The sequence below is a fragment of the Oncorhynchus clarkii genome, chromosome 17, assembly GCF_045791955.1.
Source record: "Oncorhynchus clarkii lewisi isolate Uvic-CL-2024 chromosome 17, UVic_Ocla_1.0, whole genome shotgun sequence".
In the NCBI taxonomy this organism is placed as follows: domain Eukaryota; kingdom Metazoa; phylum Chordata; class Actinopteri; order Salmoniformes; family Salmonidae; genus Oncorhynchus; species Oncorhynchus clarkii.
The window spans coordinates 80,695,167-80,711,116 of record NC_092163.1 but is presented as its reverse complement, the minus strand read 5'-3'; the positions used below and the strand labels follow the sequence as shown (position 1 = coordinate 80,711,116).

Below are 15,950 nucleotides of genomic sequence, written 5' to 3'. Positions count from 1 at the left end.
GTCAATGAAATAAAGGAAGCCCGAGGCTCAAACCCCACAAAGAACCTGCAGTAACCTGGAAACTGTACACTACACTACACTACACTGTCACAGCAGCACAAGTCTTAAACCCACAGGGAAAACTGTGGTAACCGTTCAGAAATGCACACTCTGCACACCACCGTAGATCAAGGCAGCCCAAGGCTCAAACCCACAGGGAAACTGTGGTAACCGTTCAGAAATGCACACTCTGCACACTGCCGTAGATCAAGGCAGCCCAAGGCTCAAACCCAGAAGGAAACTGTGGTTACCCGGATAAATGTGCAACCTGCGTGGTCCTTAACACCCACTCCAGGAACCAGCCCTAAGCTGCCACACCCCTAATGGAATGAACACGCACAGTGCTAGGCAACCCTTGTCCGTTGCTGTTGGAGACGGCCTCCACAATCCAATGAGAAAGACACTGCGTAGAAAGCGGCCTACTCCGAGCTGGATTAGCAAAACAGACAATAAGCTGGTCACAAACACAGATGTCCTCGTTCCTACAGTATCTATATAGAGTGCATTCAGAAAGTTTTCAGACACCTTGACTTTAAACATAGATGTCAGTTTGTTATGCAACAGCCTATCTACACACAATACCCCATAATGACAATGCAAAAACTGGTTTCGCAAATGTATAAAAAATAAAAACCTGAAATATCACATTTACATAACTATTCAGACTCTTTACTCAGGACTTTGTTGAAGCACCTTTGGCAGCGATTACATTCTCGATTCTTCTTGGGTATAACGCTACAAGCTTGTTCACCTCCCTGACCAAGGCCCTTCTTCCACAATTGCTCAGTCTGGCCAGAGGGCCAGCTCTAGGAAGAGTGTTGGTGGTTCCAAACTTCTTCCATTTAAGAATGATGGGGGCCACTGTTTTTTTGGGGACCTTCAATTCTGCAGAAATGTGTTGGCAACCTTCCCCAGATCTGTACCTCGACACAATCCTGGGTCAAAGCTCTAAGGACAATTCCTTGGACCTCGTGGCTTGGTTTTTGCTCTGACATCCACTGTCAACTGTGGGCCCTTATATAGACAGGTGTGTGCCTTTCCAAATCATGAATACCACAGGTGGACTCCAATCAAATTGTAGAAACATCTCAAGGAGGATCAATGGAAACTAGATGCAGCTGAGCTAAATTTCAAGTCTCATAGCAAACTTATGTCTGTTATAAATGTGCCAAAAAATCTTATGTCATTGTGGAGTATTGTGTGTAGATTGATGAGGAATAAATATCATTTAATCCATTTTAGAATAACATAACAAAATGTGGAAAAGGGGAAGGGGTCTGAATACTTTCCGAATGCACTGTACATGCGTAGGCCATGCACCCTCTGTTGTTTACTAGAAGCAAACAGAGGAGGTAAGAAAGAGAAAGCTGGAAAACCAGAGACCTGTCAAATATAAATATAACCTTGAGATCAAACTGTATTAGGATGTAACTTCACTTTGTAGTCGCCAGGCACAAACTCCAAACAGGAAGTGTGTACTGACAGCGTGTGGAGATCCCAACCGCACTTGGCTGATGCCAAGTCCATGAGCAGGCCGGTCTTTTAGAAAAGGACATTCAGGTCCTGAGACTCCAATGGTTCAAACGGAGGGTGACACAGAGTGTTCAGGACCAAGGCCAGGTCACAGGACACTGGTCTGAGGTGACGCTCTCCTTTCAGGAACCACACTACCAGAGGGTGAGACCCCGGGGTACAGCCGTCAATCCAAGTGTGACATGCCAAAATGGCTGCCATATAAACAAACCTGTGGAAAAATAAATGTTCTTATTAAATAAATAAAAAACGCTTGCAAGAACATCAAAATGTCCAGCAAAGAGCTATGAAACGGAGGAAGTCCTTCAACCTGCCACCAACCCTCAAACACCACTGACATGTTTTCAAAATCCCCTCATAGAGGGTGTCCTTGAAATGAAATCTCAGAAATATTGTGGTGAGGATGTGGGGCAGCAGGTAGCCTAGTGGTTAGAGCGTTGGTAACCGAAAGGTTGCAAGATCAAATCCCTTAGCTGTCAAGGTAAAAAGCTGTCATTCTGTCCCTGAACAAGACACTATTTATAGGCTGTCATTGAATATAAGAATTTGTTCTTAACTGACTTGCCTAGTTAAATAGAGGTAACATTTTTTTTAAAGTACAGACCACTTGAAAATACGCATCCTCAGATTGATGGACGCACCGAATGTATTAGACGCCAAAGCCCTTGGACATCATAAGCCAAATTTCTTAAACTCGTTCCTCAGGACCCCTTAGGTGGGCACGTTTTGGGTTTTTGCCTTAACACTAAACAGATTCAAATGATCAAAGCTTCATGATTAGTTGGTTATTTGAATCAGCTGTGAAATGCAAACGCTTAAATGGGCAAGACAATGTTTTTGTTAACCCTGCCATAGGTCATAGGGTAAGAGCGTTCACCAAATGAACAAAATGTCACCGTTGACAGCCCCAAAACAATGGCGCTGTTCGTCCATCTCAGTAGTGCCTGACATCGAAGCCCTGTATATGAAAAGGTTTGGGTTCCAGATATCATAAGTCTCCTAGTCATAATCAAGAGTTTGTGGGGGCGTTCAAGTGCATTTTCCCAGCAGGAAGGTCGTATTGCATGAGTTCCCAAAAGGACGTGAACACAGCAAGAAAGTACTGCCACTTCCTGTTTTTGCTTATCCTCGGGAAGGGACTGCATGGATTCCAAAGCTGAGCCAAACACCCCTTCGGCGAAATTGACTCGCCCAATACACATTCCCCTTGCTTCGGTAGGCTATTTGTGACAAAGTCAACTAGAGATGACACTGGTCCTCTGGAACATAACAGCCTTTCTCTCCCCAAGGCCGCCACACACAGTTCATTTTTTTTTTTCAAAGAGAGTTGCCTTCTCCAGTAACCCCAATCGTCCTAAGAAATCAGCGTACAACAAAGTCTTCATTCAGCCGGTGACACCGGTCACAAGAACTGGCCCGAGCCAAGGCAGCCTTAGCCTGTTTCCACCCCGGGCAAACAGGACAACACTTGTGAGTGTCTTTAACTTTCACTGTGAAACCACAAGCCCTGGGGCACAGTCGGAGGTTAAAATCCATATGGATAGCCTTTTGAACTGACTCTTACCACTGGCTACACAAGCAGAGAAGAAGTGGTAGACGTTTAGCACAAAAGCAACACCAAGACACCAAGACCCAAAACACGCAACATCAAGGGGACAAGTATTCTCTCACCACTAACAGACACCTAAGTCAGAGCCGGATCTCGTAGTCTTGTTAATGCGTGCTTGTAAATTGTATGAGACGTTCTCCTTCAGGTTAGCTGAAGAGCAAAAAAAAATTGAGGAAATTCATGTGAGCCACAGTGTTATATCCAGGAAGGCAGGGCTCTGCATTCATTGGCCCGTTGGTGTTTTTGGTTTTCTTCAGGTGTATATGATTGGTTGTTAATACCGAGTGACGGACTGAAAGAGAACCAAGTCACCTGTGACTGAATCGTGTCCTACGATTTTATGATAAGGTCATCTCTTGTGGACAGATGCATGTAGCACACTGTAAAATTAGCAGCTGTCTACAGGATGTGCGATGAGAGGAACAAAATCCCAATTTGATGGTGCGAGAGATTTTCTGTTTAGAGGGGTGGAGACTTCATTATTCGCATTAGTACATTTTATAAACACATCCCCCCCCCCCCAGAACTTAATTGAGCATCTGATGCAATTACACAATATTTTAGTTGTGGGTGTATGAGATTAATGTTAAGGATGTCACGAGAGACTAAACAATAGTAAAGCTATTTAGAGTATTTCCAATCTTAGGTACTATGTTATACATCTGATTACGAATGCAGAACAGGGGACTTGCATTTACGTGCAAATGGATATTTCACAACATGGAGAGATGTGCTATTGAGATGTGTTTCAAATTGTCAGATGTTCCCTGTAATGTCAATGTTTATCTACTGAGCAGGTGGATGGAGAGAATGAGTGAGTGGGAGGCAATGGAGGGATAAATGGATATGAGAGAGAGAGAGAGAGAGAGAGACCTTTGCTCATGAAAGGACGTTTGGGTAGCGAATAAGCATTTTAGCCTAAGACAACAAAAACTAAAAATGTGTTTGACGGAGTCATAGACCGTTTAGTCAGCATGAAAGGAGGATGGCATTTCTCTACAAGTAGGATGAGTCAACATGTTTTTTCTACTTGTAAACACACACACACACACACACACACACACACACACATCAGTACCATGGACAGCCACATCATATTTAGTTGGCGTTGATTGAACTAAATTGTTTTTTGGTAGCTTTTAGTTGTCACTGTATAATACTAAGCCTAGGTGATTAGATTATGTTGAAATAGAGCCCCGCAGTGGAGGTGTCATAATACCCATAAAACCTAGCAGTCAAACAGGGAAATGGATCCAATCATTTTTTCCACCATTCATTCTTCCCATAGAAAATAGTAGAAACACTTAAAATAAGGGCTGTGTTTAGTGTACGCTTACCCTGGCGAGACATTATAAATACCACGTAAATCTCTCTTAGACAAGGGGACTTTTATCAATATATTCAGCTCTATTTACTCGCACATTTGAAAAATGCTAATTAATCCCCAGGTGACAGACAGTGAGGCCGTTTCCACACTCAGAGTTGGAAAGGCATAGTTGTGTGTTTTTATTTTTTAAAGGAAAACATAAAAGTTGTAAATAAAAAGTGTTACCATGTTTTAACTAAAATATAATCTGCCTGGGTCTCAAAAAGTAAGAGCCAGGAATGTTTCCAGACTGGGCCCTAGTGAGATTTTAAACGGTTAACTTTAACTGTATTGCCTTTAACGAGTGCCCAGAGTAATTCTAAGTCAGGTTATACAATATAAGGGAAAATCCCCTGAGTTTATTTATAATGTTCATGACTGTTTCTGTAGTTCCCTTTTACAGGCAGATTTTACGGTATGTTACATGTAAAAAATAAACATATATACACATTTCTTTTTTAGAGCCCAATTCATCCAATTTTACCATATTCTAGCCGGGATAAGTCTTTCATATCTCCCTGCACATGTCGGCAAGTGTAAGAGTGGGAGTAGACTGGGGCGGATGTGGGTGGACGCCTATTTTTAGTAAATCCATTGAATATACACCAACACTGAGAATATCCATTATTCCTTTGTTTTAGGCAGGTCCTAAGAAACATTATAAGACTAATAAAATGTATTTTCAGAAGAATAGAATGGCATATTTTTTAGTTTACTGGTCTGTGCATCCTAGATGGCTGTGCCATGCATATGAAATCAATAGTTGTTTTGACAAGACACACTGTTAGGCTGACCTGATTTGAGTCAACACACACATGTTATAGAATTATAGCTAATAACATAAAATACAAATAATATTTTTCTCCCGCAACGTGCCTCATGTCAAAGTGTGGAATCGCTGTCATATTTATAAAAAAAGTTATATTTAAAAAACAGAGCCCAAGGCAAGGCCAATTATATATTTGTTATCCAGGTTTCTTCTCTTTCAAGCCCTCACTCTGCTTTGTTAGGGAGCAGGTGTAAAGTGTCATACCTTCACTCTGCTTTGTAAGGGAGCAGGCATATATTGTCATACCTTCACTCTGCTTTGTAAGGGAGCAGGCATATATTGTTATACCTTCACTCTGCTTTGTAAGGGAGCAGGCATAGATTGTCATACGTTCACTCTGCTTTGTAAGGGAGCAGGCATAGATTGTCATACCTTCACTCTGCTTTGTTAGGGAGCAGGCATAGATTGTCATACCTTCACTCTTCTTTGTAAGGGAGCAGGCATAGATTGTCATACCTTCACTCTACTTTGTTAGTCAGCAGGCGTAAAGGGTCATACATTGAGAGTATTTTCATCATGATACCAATAGAAAATCTACCAGCAACTAGCTCTCTCTCACAGCCAGAATTAGACATTCATCCACGTTTTTTCAAACTTCACATTTCAAAATCTTTCCAAACATTAAGACAAAATAATCTAAAATAACATTCTAACGCTGGATACGACCTTACAACCTTTGGAATCAGAGGCACTCACTGGACCCCTATGATCACTCGGCTACACATGCCTCTCCCTAATATCAATTTTCCTTGTTGATTACTGTCCTGGTTAGTGATTATTCTCTTATTTCACTGTAGAGCCTCTAGCCCTGCTCAATATGCCTTAACCAATAATTTAGTTCCACCTCCCACAAAAACGGTGACAACACCTGGTTAAAATGTCTCTAGAGACAATATCTCTCATCATTACTCAATGCCTAGGTTTACCACCAATGTACTAAAATCCTACCATACCTTTGTCTGTACATTATGCCTTTAACCTAGTCTATCGTTCCCAGAAACCTGCTCCTTTTCTCTCTGTTCCGAACGTACTAGACAACCAGTTCTGTTAGCCTTTAGCCCTACCCTTATCCTACTCCTCCTCTGTTCATCTGGTGATGTAAAGGTTAATCCAGGCCCTGCAGTGCCTAGCTCCACTCCTATTCCCCAGGCGCTCTCTTTTGATGACTTCTGTAACCGTAAAAACCAAGATCTCAGCAATTACTGCTTCATTGCCTGCATCCGTAATGGGTCTGCTGTCAAACGACCACCCCTCATCACTGTATAACGCTCCCTAAAACACCAGCGAGCAGGCCTTTCTAATCGACCTAGCCAGTGTATCCTGGAAGGATATTGATCTCATTCCATCAGTAGAGGATGCCTGGTTATTCTTTAAAAATGCCTTCCTCACCATCTTAAATAAGCATGCCCCATTCAAAAAATGTAGAACCAGGAACAGATATAGTCTTTGGTTCTCTCCAGACCTGACTGCCCTTGACCAGCACAAAAACATCCTGTGGCATTCTGCATTAGCATCGAATAGTCCCCGTGATATGCAATTTTTCAGGGAAGCTAGGAACCAATATACAAAGGCAGTTAGGAAAGCTAAGGCTAGCTTTTTCAAGCAGAAATGTACATCCTGTAGCACAAACTCAAAAAGGTTCTGGGACACTGTAAAGTCCATGGAGAATAAGAACACCTCCTCTCAGGTGCTCACTGCACTGAGGCTAGGAAGCACTGTCACCACTGATAAATCCACTATAATAGAGAATTTCAATAAGCATTTTTCTACAGCTAGCCATGCTTTCCACCTGGCTACCCCTACCCCGATCAACAGCCCTGCAGCCCCTACAGCAACTCGCCCAAGCCTCCCCATTTCTCCTTCACCCAAATCCAGATAGCTGATGTTCTGAAAGAGCTGCAAAATCTGGACCACGACAAATCAGCCGTGCTAGACAATCTGGACCCTTTCTTTCAAAAATGATCTTCCGAAATTGTTGCAACCCCTATTACTAGCCTGTTCAACCTCTCTTTCGTATCGTCTGAGATTCCCAAAGATTGGAAAGCTGCCACGGTCATCCCCCTCTTCAAAAGGGGGAGACACTCTAGAAACAAACTGCTATAGACCTATATCTATCCTGCCCTGCCTTTAACGTTTTCGAAAGCCAAGTTAACAAACAGATTACCGAGCATTTTGAATCCCACCGTACCTTCTCGACTATGCAATCTGGTTTCCGAGCTGGTCATGGGTGCACCTCAGCCACGCTCAAGGTCCTAAACGATATCATAACCGCTATCGACAAGAGACAATACTGTGTAGCCGTATTCATCGACCTGGCCAAGGCTTTCGACTCTGTCAATCACCACATACTTATCGGCAGACTCAACAGACTTGGTTTCTCAAATGATTGTGTCAAATCAGAGGGCCTGTTGTCCGGACCTATGGCGGTAACACAGGGTTCAATTCTCAGGCCGACTCTCTTCTTTGTATACATTAATGATGTCGCTCTTGCTGCTGGTGATTCTCTGATCCACCTCTACGCAGATAACACCATTCTGTATACCTCTGGCCCTTTTTTAGACACTGTGTTAACTAACCTCCAGATGAGCTTCAATGCGATACATCTCTTCTTCCATGGCCTCCAAATGCTCTTAAATGCAAGTAAAACTAAATGCATGTTCTTCAACCGATCGCTGCCCGCACCTGCCCGCATCACTACTCTGGACGGTTCTGATTTAGAATACTTTGGAGACTGTGTTATTAACTAACCTCCAGACTAACCTGCCCGCCCGTCCAGCATCTCTACTCTGGATGGTTCTGACTTGTAACTACAAATACCCAAGTGTCTGGTTAGACTGTAAACTCTCCTTCCAGACTCACATTAAGCATCTCCAATCCAAAATTAAATCTAGAATTGGCTTTCTATTTCGCAACAAAGCATCACTCGTGCTGCCAAACATACCCTCGTAAAACTGACCATCCTACCGATCCTCAACTTTGGCGATGTAATTTACAAAATAGCCTCCAACACTCTACTCAACAAATTGGATGCAGTCTATCACAGTGTCATTCGTTTTTCTACCAAAGCCCCATATACCACCCACCCCTGCGACCTGTACACTCTCGTTGGCTGGCCCTCGCTTCATATTTGTCGCCCATTCCACTGGTTCCAGGTCATCTACAAGTCTCTGCTAGGTAAAGCCCCGCCTTATCTCAGCTCACTGGTCACCATAGCAGCACCCACCCGTAGAACGCGCTCCAGCAGGTATATCTCACTAGTCACCCCCAAAGCCAATTCCTCGTTTGGCCGCCTTTCCTTCTAGTTCTCTGCTGCCAATGACTGGAACGAACTGCAAAAATCACTGAAGCTGGAGACTCATATCTCCCTCACTAGCTTTAAGAACCAGCTGTCTGAGCAGCTCACAGATCACTGCCCATCTGTAAATAGCCTATTCAACTACGTCATCCCCATACTGTATTTATTTATTTGTCTTGCACCTTTGCACCCCAGTATCTCTACTTGCACATTCCTATTCTGCACATCTACCATTCCAGTGTTTAATTACTATATTGCAATTACTTCGCCACCATGACCTATTTATTGCCTTACTTTACTTATCCCACCTCATTTGCACACACAGTATATATACTTTTTATACTGTATTTGTTTATTCCATGTGTAACTCTGTGTTGTTGTATGTGTCGAACTGCTTTGCTTTATTTTGGCCAGGTCACGGTTGTAAATGAGAACTTGTTACCTGGTTAATTAAAGGTGAAATGTAATTTTTAAATTAAAAAATCATTGCATAGTGCAGAAAATACACGAGAGTTCAGGCGCCTTGCTTTAACAAAGTTAACCATTTTCACTGTAGTCTCCAAAACGTCTTTCATGCTGTCAGGCATTCCCTTGGCGGCAAGAGCCTCTCGTGGATGCTGCAGTGTACCCAAGTGGAGTTGGGAGCAACTGCTTGCACACACGTTGCCACTCCACTATGTCTCCCTGTCATGGCTTTTGCACCATCAGTACAGAAACCAACATGAGCAGCAGCTACGTTTGGCTCCATACGGACCGTTAGTGGAATTCCCGTGAGAGTGTAACGGTTAATGTGATTGGATGATAATTATTTGACTAGGCATCCTGTATTTGACATTGTGTTGTTTTTTCACTGAATACTAGATGGTTTAATTTATTTTTGGCAGTGAAACAAGGCTGCTCACGTAAGAAAAAAAATCTCACCCAAATGTATAGCCCCATTGGAAAATATAAATGGAATGTTTGCAAATCATCAAATCAAATGTATTTATATAGCCCTTCGTACATCAGCTGATATCTCAAAGTGCTGTACAGAAACCCAGCCTAAAACCCCAAACACCAAGCAATGCAGGTGTAGAAGCATGTGAAAATGTGAAGAAAAAAAATTAATTGGTAAAAGACAAGGCTATGAATACGTTCTGAAGGCACTGCATGTCAGTATCTCCCCTTATCCCTTTGAGGGAATATTCTTGATTCTTTAGTTGATTTACATCACCCAGAGAGAATATATCCACTTGCTCAACCAATCATTATGGTCTAGAGTGATTGTTTTATTAATTTACATTTCGATGAAATACTGCTGGAATAAAATAGAGCCATGTTATTGTTTGTTTTTATCACAACTTATTGTGAAAGATGAAAGATATCATATATATATATATAACACTCAATCATCCTTTCATACTGCTTGATATCAGTCCATACATTTGAAATCTATCATTATGTCCATTGGTTAATGAAGCTAACAACGTAAAAATATCCCTTAACAAGCATGAACATTACCAGAAAAAAGGCTAAATTAAGACATTTAAAATGTATTTACTTGGATAAAGTTGTTTGCAGTTAGCCAGTTAGGAAATAATGTGTGGATAGGCTAAACTGTGATGCCAATGCAGAGTAATGATTTATGAGAACTTTGATCATGAACAATATATAATTCAGTTCTAAACTGTTATTTTGGATTGTTTTACTCCTAGCCAGGGATGGAAACTAAGGATTATGGGCACTGGCCAGCCTGACTAGTAGACCTCATTTAAAAAAATATGTATCATGCAATATTTGAAAAGACAAAATGTCACTAACCATCAGTGTCGTGGAAGCCACGCTTCCACAAACATGGTTGGCAAGGGGAAATCACCAAGAAAATAGATAACATGAAAAACAGAGAGGCAAAATATTTTGTCTGTTTTTCATAAATGTCCTACAATTTGCAGGAAGCTGAATGTATCTCACCGGAGAAAGTATCCAAGTGAACTCAACAGCTGCCTATGCTGTCTGGTCAAAAAGAGTATGGCATTGTTGCTGCCCGTGAATGCAAAGGAAGCCAGCGAGCATTTGGCCTCTCTTGATAAAACAAATATAAAATAATAGCTGTGAATGGTCCTGGCGGACCAAAAAAAAGTACAAAGGGAAGCCAGTTTGGATTTGGCTTCACACCAATCACGTCACATGCCAAACGTCATTGACAGAAAACTTGAATTGTTGCATCTAATTGTGTTGTTGTCCTCCAGTGGCTGGCTAGCTAGCTAACATTGTCCCTTTACTAAATTAGTCGTGGATGGAGATAGGGATTTGGACTTTAAATCTGTAACGGCTTTCCTCCTCTTCGTCTGAGGAGGAGTAAGGATCGGACCAAAGCGCAGCGTGGTAAGTGTTCATGATGATTTTTAATTCAAACTCAGAACACTAAACAGAAAATAACAACATGAATTTTCAAAACCGAAACAGTACCGTGTGGTTAAAACACTCACACGGAAAACAAACACCCAAAAACCAAAAGGCTACCCAAGTATGATTCTCAGAGTCAACTAACGACACCTCTGATTGAGAACCATACTAGGCCGAACACAGAAACCAACAGACTGCCCACCCCAAATCACGCCCTGACCATTCGAAAACAATGAATAAAATAACAGAACTATGGTCAGAACGTGACAAAATCAAATTGTATTAGTCACATGCGCCGAATACAACAGGTATTTCACCTTAGTGAAATGTTCAATTACGAGCCCCTAACCAACAATGCAGTTTAAAAAAAAATACAGATAAGAATAAGAAATAAAAGTAACAAGTAATTAAAGAGCAGCAACAAAATAACAATAGTGAGACTATATACAGGGGGGTACCGGTACAGAGTCAATGTGTGGGGACACCGGTTAGTTGAGGTAATATGTACATGTAGGTAGAGTTATTAAAGTGACTATACATAGATGATAACAACAGAGAGTAGCAGTGGTGTAAAAGAGGGTGGGGGGGGAACAATGCAAATAGTCTGGGTAGCCATTTGATTAGATGTTCAAGAGTCTTCGGGGTAGAAGCTGTTTAGAAGCCTCTTGGACCTAGACTTGGTGCTTCGGTACCGCCTGCCATGCGGTATCAGAGAGAACAGTCTATGACTGGGGTGGCTGGAGTCTGACAATTTTTTGGGTCTTCCCCTGACACCGCCTGGTATAGAGGTCCTGGATGGAAGGAAGCTTGTGATGTACTGGGCCGTACGCACTACCCTCTGTAGTGCCTTGCGGTCGGAGGCTGAGCAGTTGCCATACCAGGCAGTGATGCAACCGGTCAGGATGCTCTCGATGGTGCGTGTGTAGAACCATTTGAGGATCTGAGGACCCATGCCAAATCTTTTCAGTCTCCTGTGGTTTTATTACATTTTTCGTACTGGTCAATGATTATTATAACGGGGATTCTGATTCAACCATAGCTTAAATAAATGTTACAAAAATAATAATACAATAATAAAAATACATTGTGCCCCTGGCCTGAGAGGATGGAAGTCCAACATGTAGCTAGATGTAGTAACGTTAGGGTAATGTTAACTACCTGGTGCACCGTTACCCATGAAAGGACATTTGGCTAGCGAATAAGCGATTTAGCCAGGCAGCCTAGGACAACAAAAAAATAAGAGTCATAAACCATTTAGTCAACATGAAAAGGAGGATGGCATTGGCTTTTCTCTACAAGTAGGGTGAGTCAACATTGTTGTTCTACTTGCACGAACCCACACACACACACACACCATGGACAGCCACATCATATTCAGATGACATTGATTGGACTAAATAATTTTTGTTATCTGTGGTTGTCACTGTGTTAGACTAAGCATAGATGAGCCTCACAGTGGAGGTGTCATAATACCCACACAACCTAGCAGTCAAACAGGGAAATGGTTCCAATCGGGTTTTTTTCCACCACTCATTTTCCCAATAGAGAATTTTGAAATAAGAATAAGGGCTGTGTTTTGTGAAGTCTTACCCTGGTGTGTGACATTTTGATAAAATATATCTCTTAAACAAGGTGACTTTTATCAATAAACCGTCTACTGTGTGCTAACCTCTCCAAAAGAGGCAGGAAGGGTTTGGGGGGGGGGATGCGAATTGTCTGGGCAGCCATTTGATTAGCTGTTCAGGAGACTTTTTTGGCTTGGGGGGGGTAGAATATGTTCAGGAGTCTTTTTGGCTTGGGGCTAGAAGCTGTTAAGAAACCTTTTGGACCTCGACTTGGCACTCTGGTATTATGACTCATACTGTGGTACTCTATGGTGGTAGAATAGTGGAGGAAGCACCGGTTTTCTTTGCGACTTGCGGTAACTCTCCATGGTTCTAAATCAGTAGTTGTTTAGTAGTCTGAAAATGCCAGAAACATTAACCTTATTTGATCATGCTGTAGGCCATGATACAGTGCTTTGCAAAAGTATTCATCCCCCTTGGCATTTTTTCTATGTTGTTGGGTTACAACCTGTCATTTAAATGGATTTTTATTTGGATTACATACACAAAAATAGTCCAAATTGGTTAAGTGAAATTTAAAAAAATTACTCAAAAAGTGGTGAGTGTATATCTATTCACCCCCTTTGCTGTGAAGCCCCTAAATAAGATCTGGTGTAACCAATTACCTTCAGAGGTAACATAATTAGTTAAATAATGTCCACCTGTGTGCAATCTGTCACATGATCTCATATATATATACATACATATACACACACACACACACACACCTGTTCTGAAAGGCCCCAGAGTCTGCAACACCACCAAGCGGCACCATGAAGACCAAGGAGCTCTCCAAACATGTCAGGGACAAAGTTGTGTAGAAGTACAGATCAGGGTTGGGTTATACAAAAATATCTGAAACTTTGAACATCCCACTGAGCTCCATTAAATCCATTATTAAAAAAAATGGAAAGAATATGGCACCAAAACAAACCTGACAAGTGAGGGCCTCCCACCAAAACTAACAGACCAGGCAATGAGGGCATTAATCAAAGAGGCAACAAAGAGACCAAAGATAAACCTGAAGGAGCTGCAAAACTCCACAGCAGAGATTGGAGAATCTGTCCATAGGACCACTTTAAGCCGTACACTCCACAGAGCTGGGCTTTACAGAAGAGTGGCCAGAAAAAAAAACGCCATTGCTTAAAGGAAAAAATGAGCAAACACGTTTGGTGTTCACCAAAAGGTATTTGGGAGACTCCCCAAACATATGGAAGAAGGCCCCAAACATATGGAAGAAGGTATTCTGGTCAGATGAGACTAAATTGAGCTCTTTGGCCACCAAGGAAAACGCTTTGTCTGGCGCAAACCCAACACCTCATCACCCCGCCAACTTCAAACATACACTCTGACCTGTTCAATGAGTCAAACTGATTAAAGAATCCCGCAGTACCAAAAACACCCTCCCTCTCTCTCACACACACACACACACACACACACACAGTCATTTAATAGTAATTTCACAGGCTTTTTCAACTCACCTGGGAATTATTTGTAAACCATGTTTAACTTTTTCACTCTCTGTATTTCACCTGTTATAATTTGTGCAAATAAATGAAACTAATTAGAATCTATAGATCAGCTTGAGGTGAAACAGTCTCCAGCTAAACTCACCTCTGTTCGCTCTGTAGAGCAGCTTGAGGTGAAACAGTCTACTGTGTGTTCAACCCACCTCTGTTCTCTCTATCGATCAGCTTGAGGTGAAACAGTCTACTGTGTGCTAAACCCACCACCACCTTGAAATACACCCTCAGGTACACCTCCAATTGACTCAAAGGATGTCAATTAGCCTATTAGAAGCTTCTAAAGCCATGACATCATTTTCTGGAATTTCCCAAGCTGTTTAAAGGCACAGTCAATTTAGTGTATGTAAATTTCTGACCCACTGGAATTATGACTCTGTGAATTATAAGTGAAATAATCTGTCTGTAAACAATTGTTGGAAAAATTACTTGTGTCATGCACAAAGTAGATGTCCTAACCAACTTGCAAAAACTATAATTTGTTAATAAGAAATTTGTAGAGAGGTTGAAATACACTTAGGTTGGAGTCATTTCAAATTGTGTGTAAACTTTTGACTACAACTGTAATATTAACAGACATGGTTATATTTACCTGTAGAATGGGTAAACCTGTGGCTAACATTGCTGCGGTGGGTGACTTTCACTCTGTTCTGCCCTCTCCACCTCGATCACTGCTACCTGTTCAACCTGCTTAACCTGCTAGTCCTGCTCAACTTGCTTAACCTGCTAGTTCTGCTTAATTAACCTGCTCGTCCTGTTCAACCTGTTCAACCTGCTTAACCTGCTCAACCTGCTAGTCCTGTTCAACCTGCTCAACCTGCTCGTCCTGTTCAACCTGCTCAACCTGCTCAACCTGCTTAACCTGCTCGTCCTGTTTAACCTGTTCAACCTGCTCGTCCTGTTCAACCTGTTCAACCTGCTCGTCCTGTTCAACCTGTTCAACCTGTTCAACCTGTTCAACCTGTTCAACCTGCTCGTCCTGTTCAACCTGTTCAACCTGCTCGTCCTGTTCAACCTGTTCAACCTGCTCGTTATGTTCAACCTGTTCAACCTGTTCAACCTGCTCGTTATGTTCAACCTGTTTAACCTGTTCAACCTGCTCGTCCTGTTCAACCTGTTCAACCTGTTCAACCTGCTCGTCCTGTTCAACCTGTTCAACCTGCTCGTCCTGTTCAACCTGTTCAACCTGCTCGTTATGTTCAACCTGCTTAACCTGTTCAACCTGCTCAACCTGCTTAACCTGCTAGTCCTGCTCAACCTGCTTAACCTGCTCAACCTGCTCAACCTGTTCAACCTGCTCAACCTGCTTAACCTGCTCGTCCTGTTCAACCTGTTCAACCTGCTTAACCTGCTCGTCCTGCTCAACCTGCTTAACCTGCTTAACCTGCTCGTCCTGTTCAACCTGCTTAACCTGCTTAACCTGCTTAACCTGCTCGTCCTGCTCAACCTGCTTAACCTGCTAGTCCTGCTCAACCTGCTTAACCTGCTCGTCCTGTTCAACCTGCTTAACCTGCTTAACCTGCTAGTCCTGCTCAACCTGCTTAACCTGCTCGTCCTGTTCAACCTGTTCAACCTGCTTAACCTGCTCGTCCTGCTCAACCTGCTTAACCTGCTTAACCTGCTCGTCCTGTTCAACCTGCTTAACCTGCTTAACCTGCTCGTCCTGCTCAACCTGCTTAACCTGCTAGTCCTGCTCAACCTGCTTAACCTGCTCGTCCTGTTCAACCTGCTTAACCTGCTTAACCTGCTAGTCCTGCTCAACCTGCT

General features: G+C 42.4%; 1 protein-coding gene across 1 annotated transcript in view; it reads left to right on the top strand.

Moving 5' to 3' along the window:
• The window catches only part of LOC139369950 (metabotropic glutamate receptor 7-like), a 372,213-nt gene that overhangs the window by 270,055 nt on the left and 86,208 nt on the right, over nt 1-15,950 (top strand). The window lies entirely within an intron of this gene.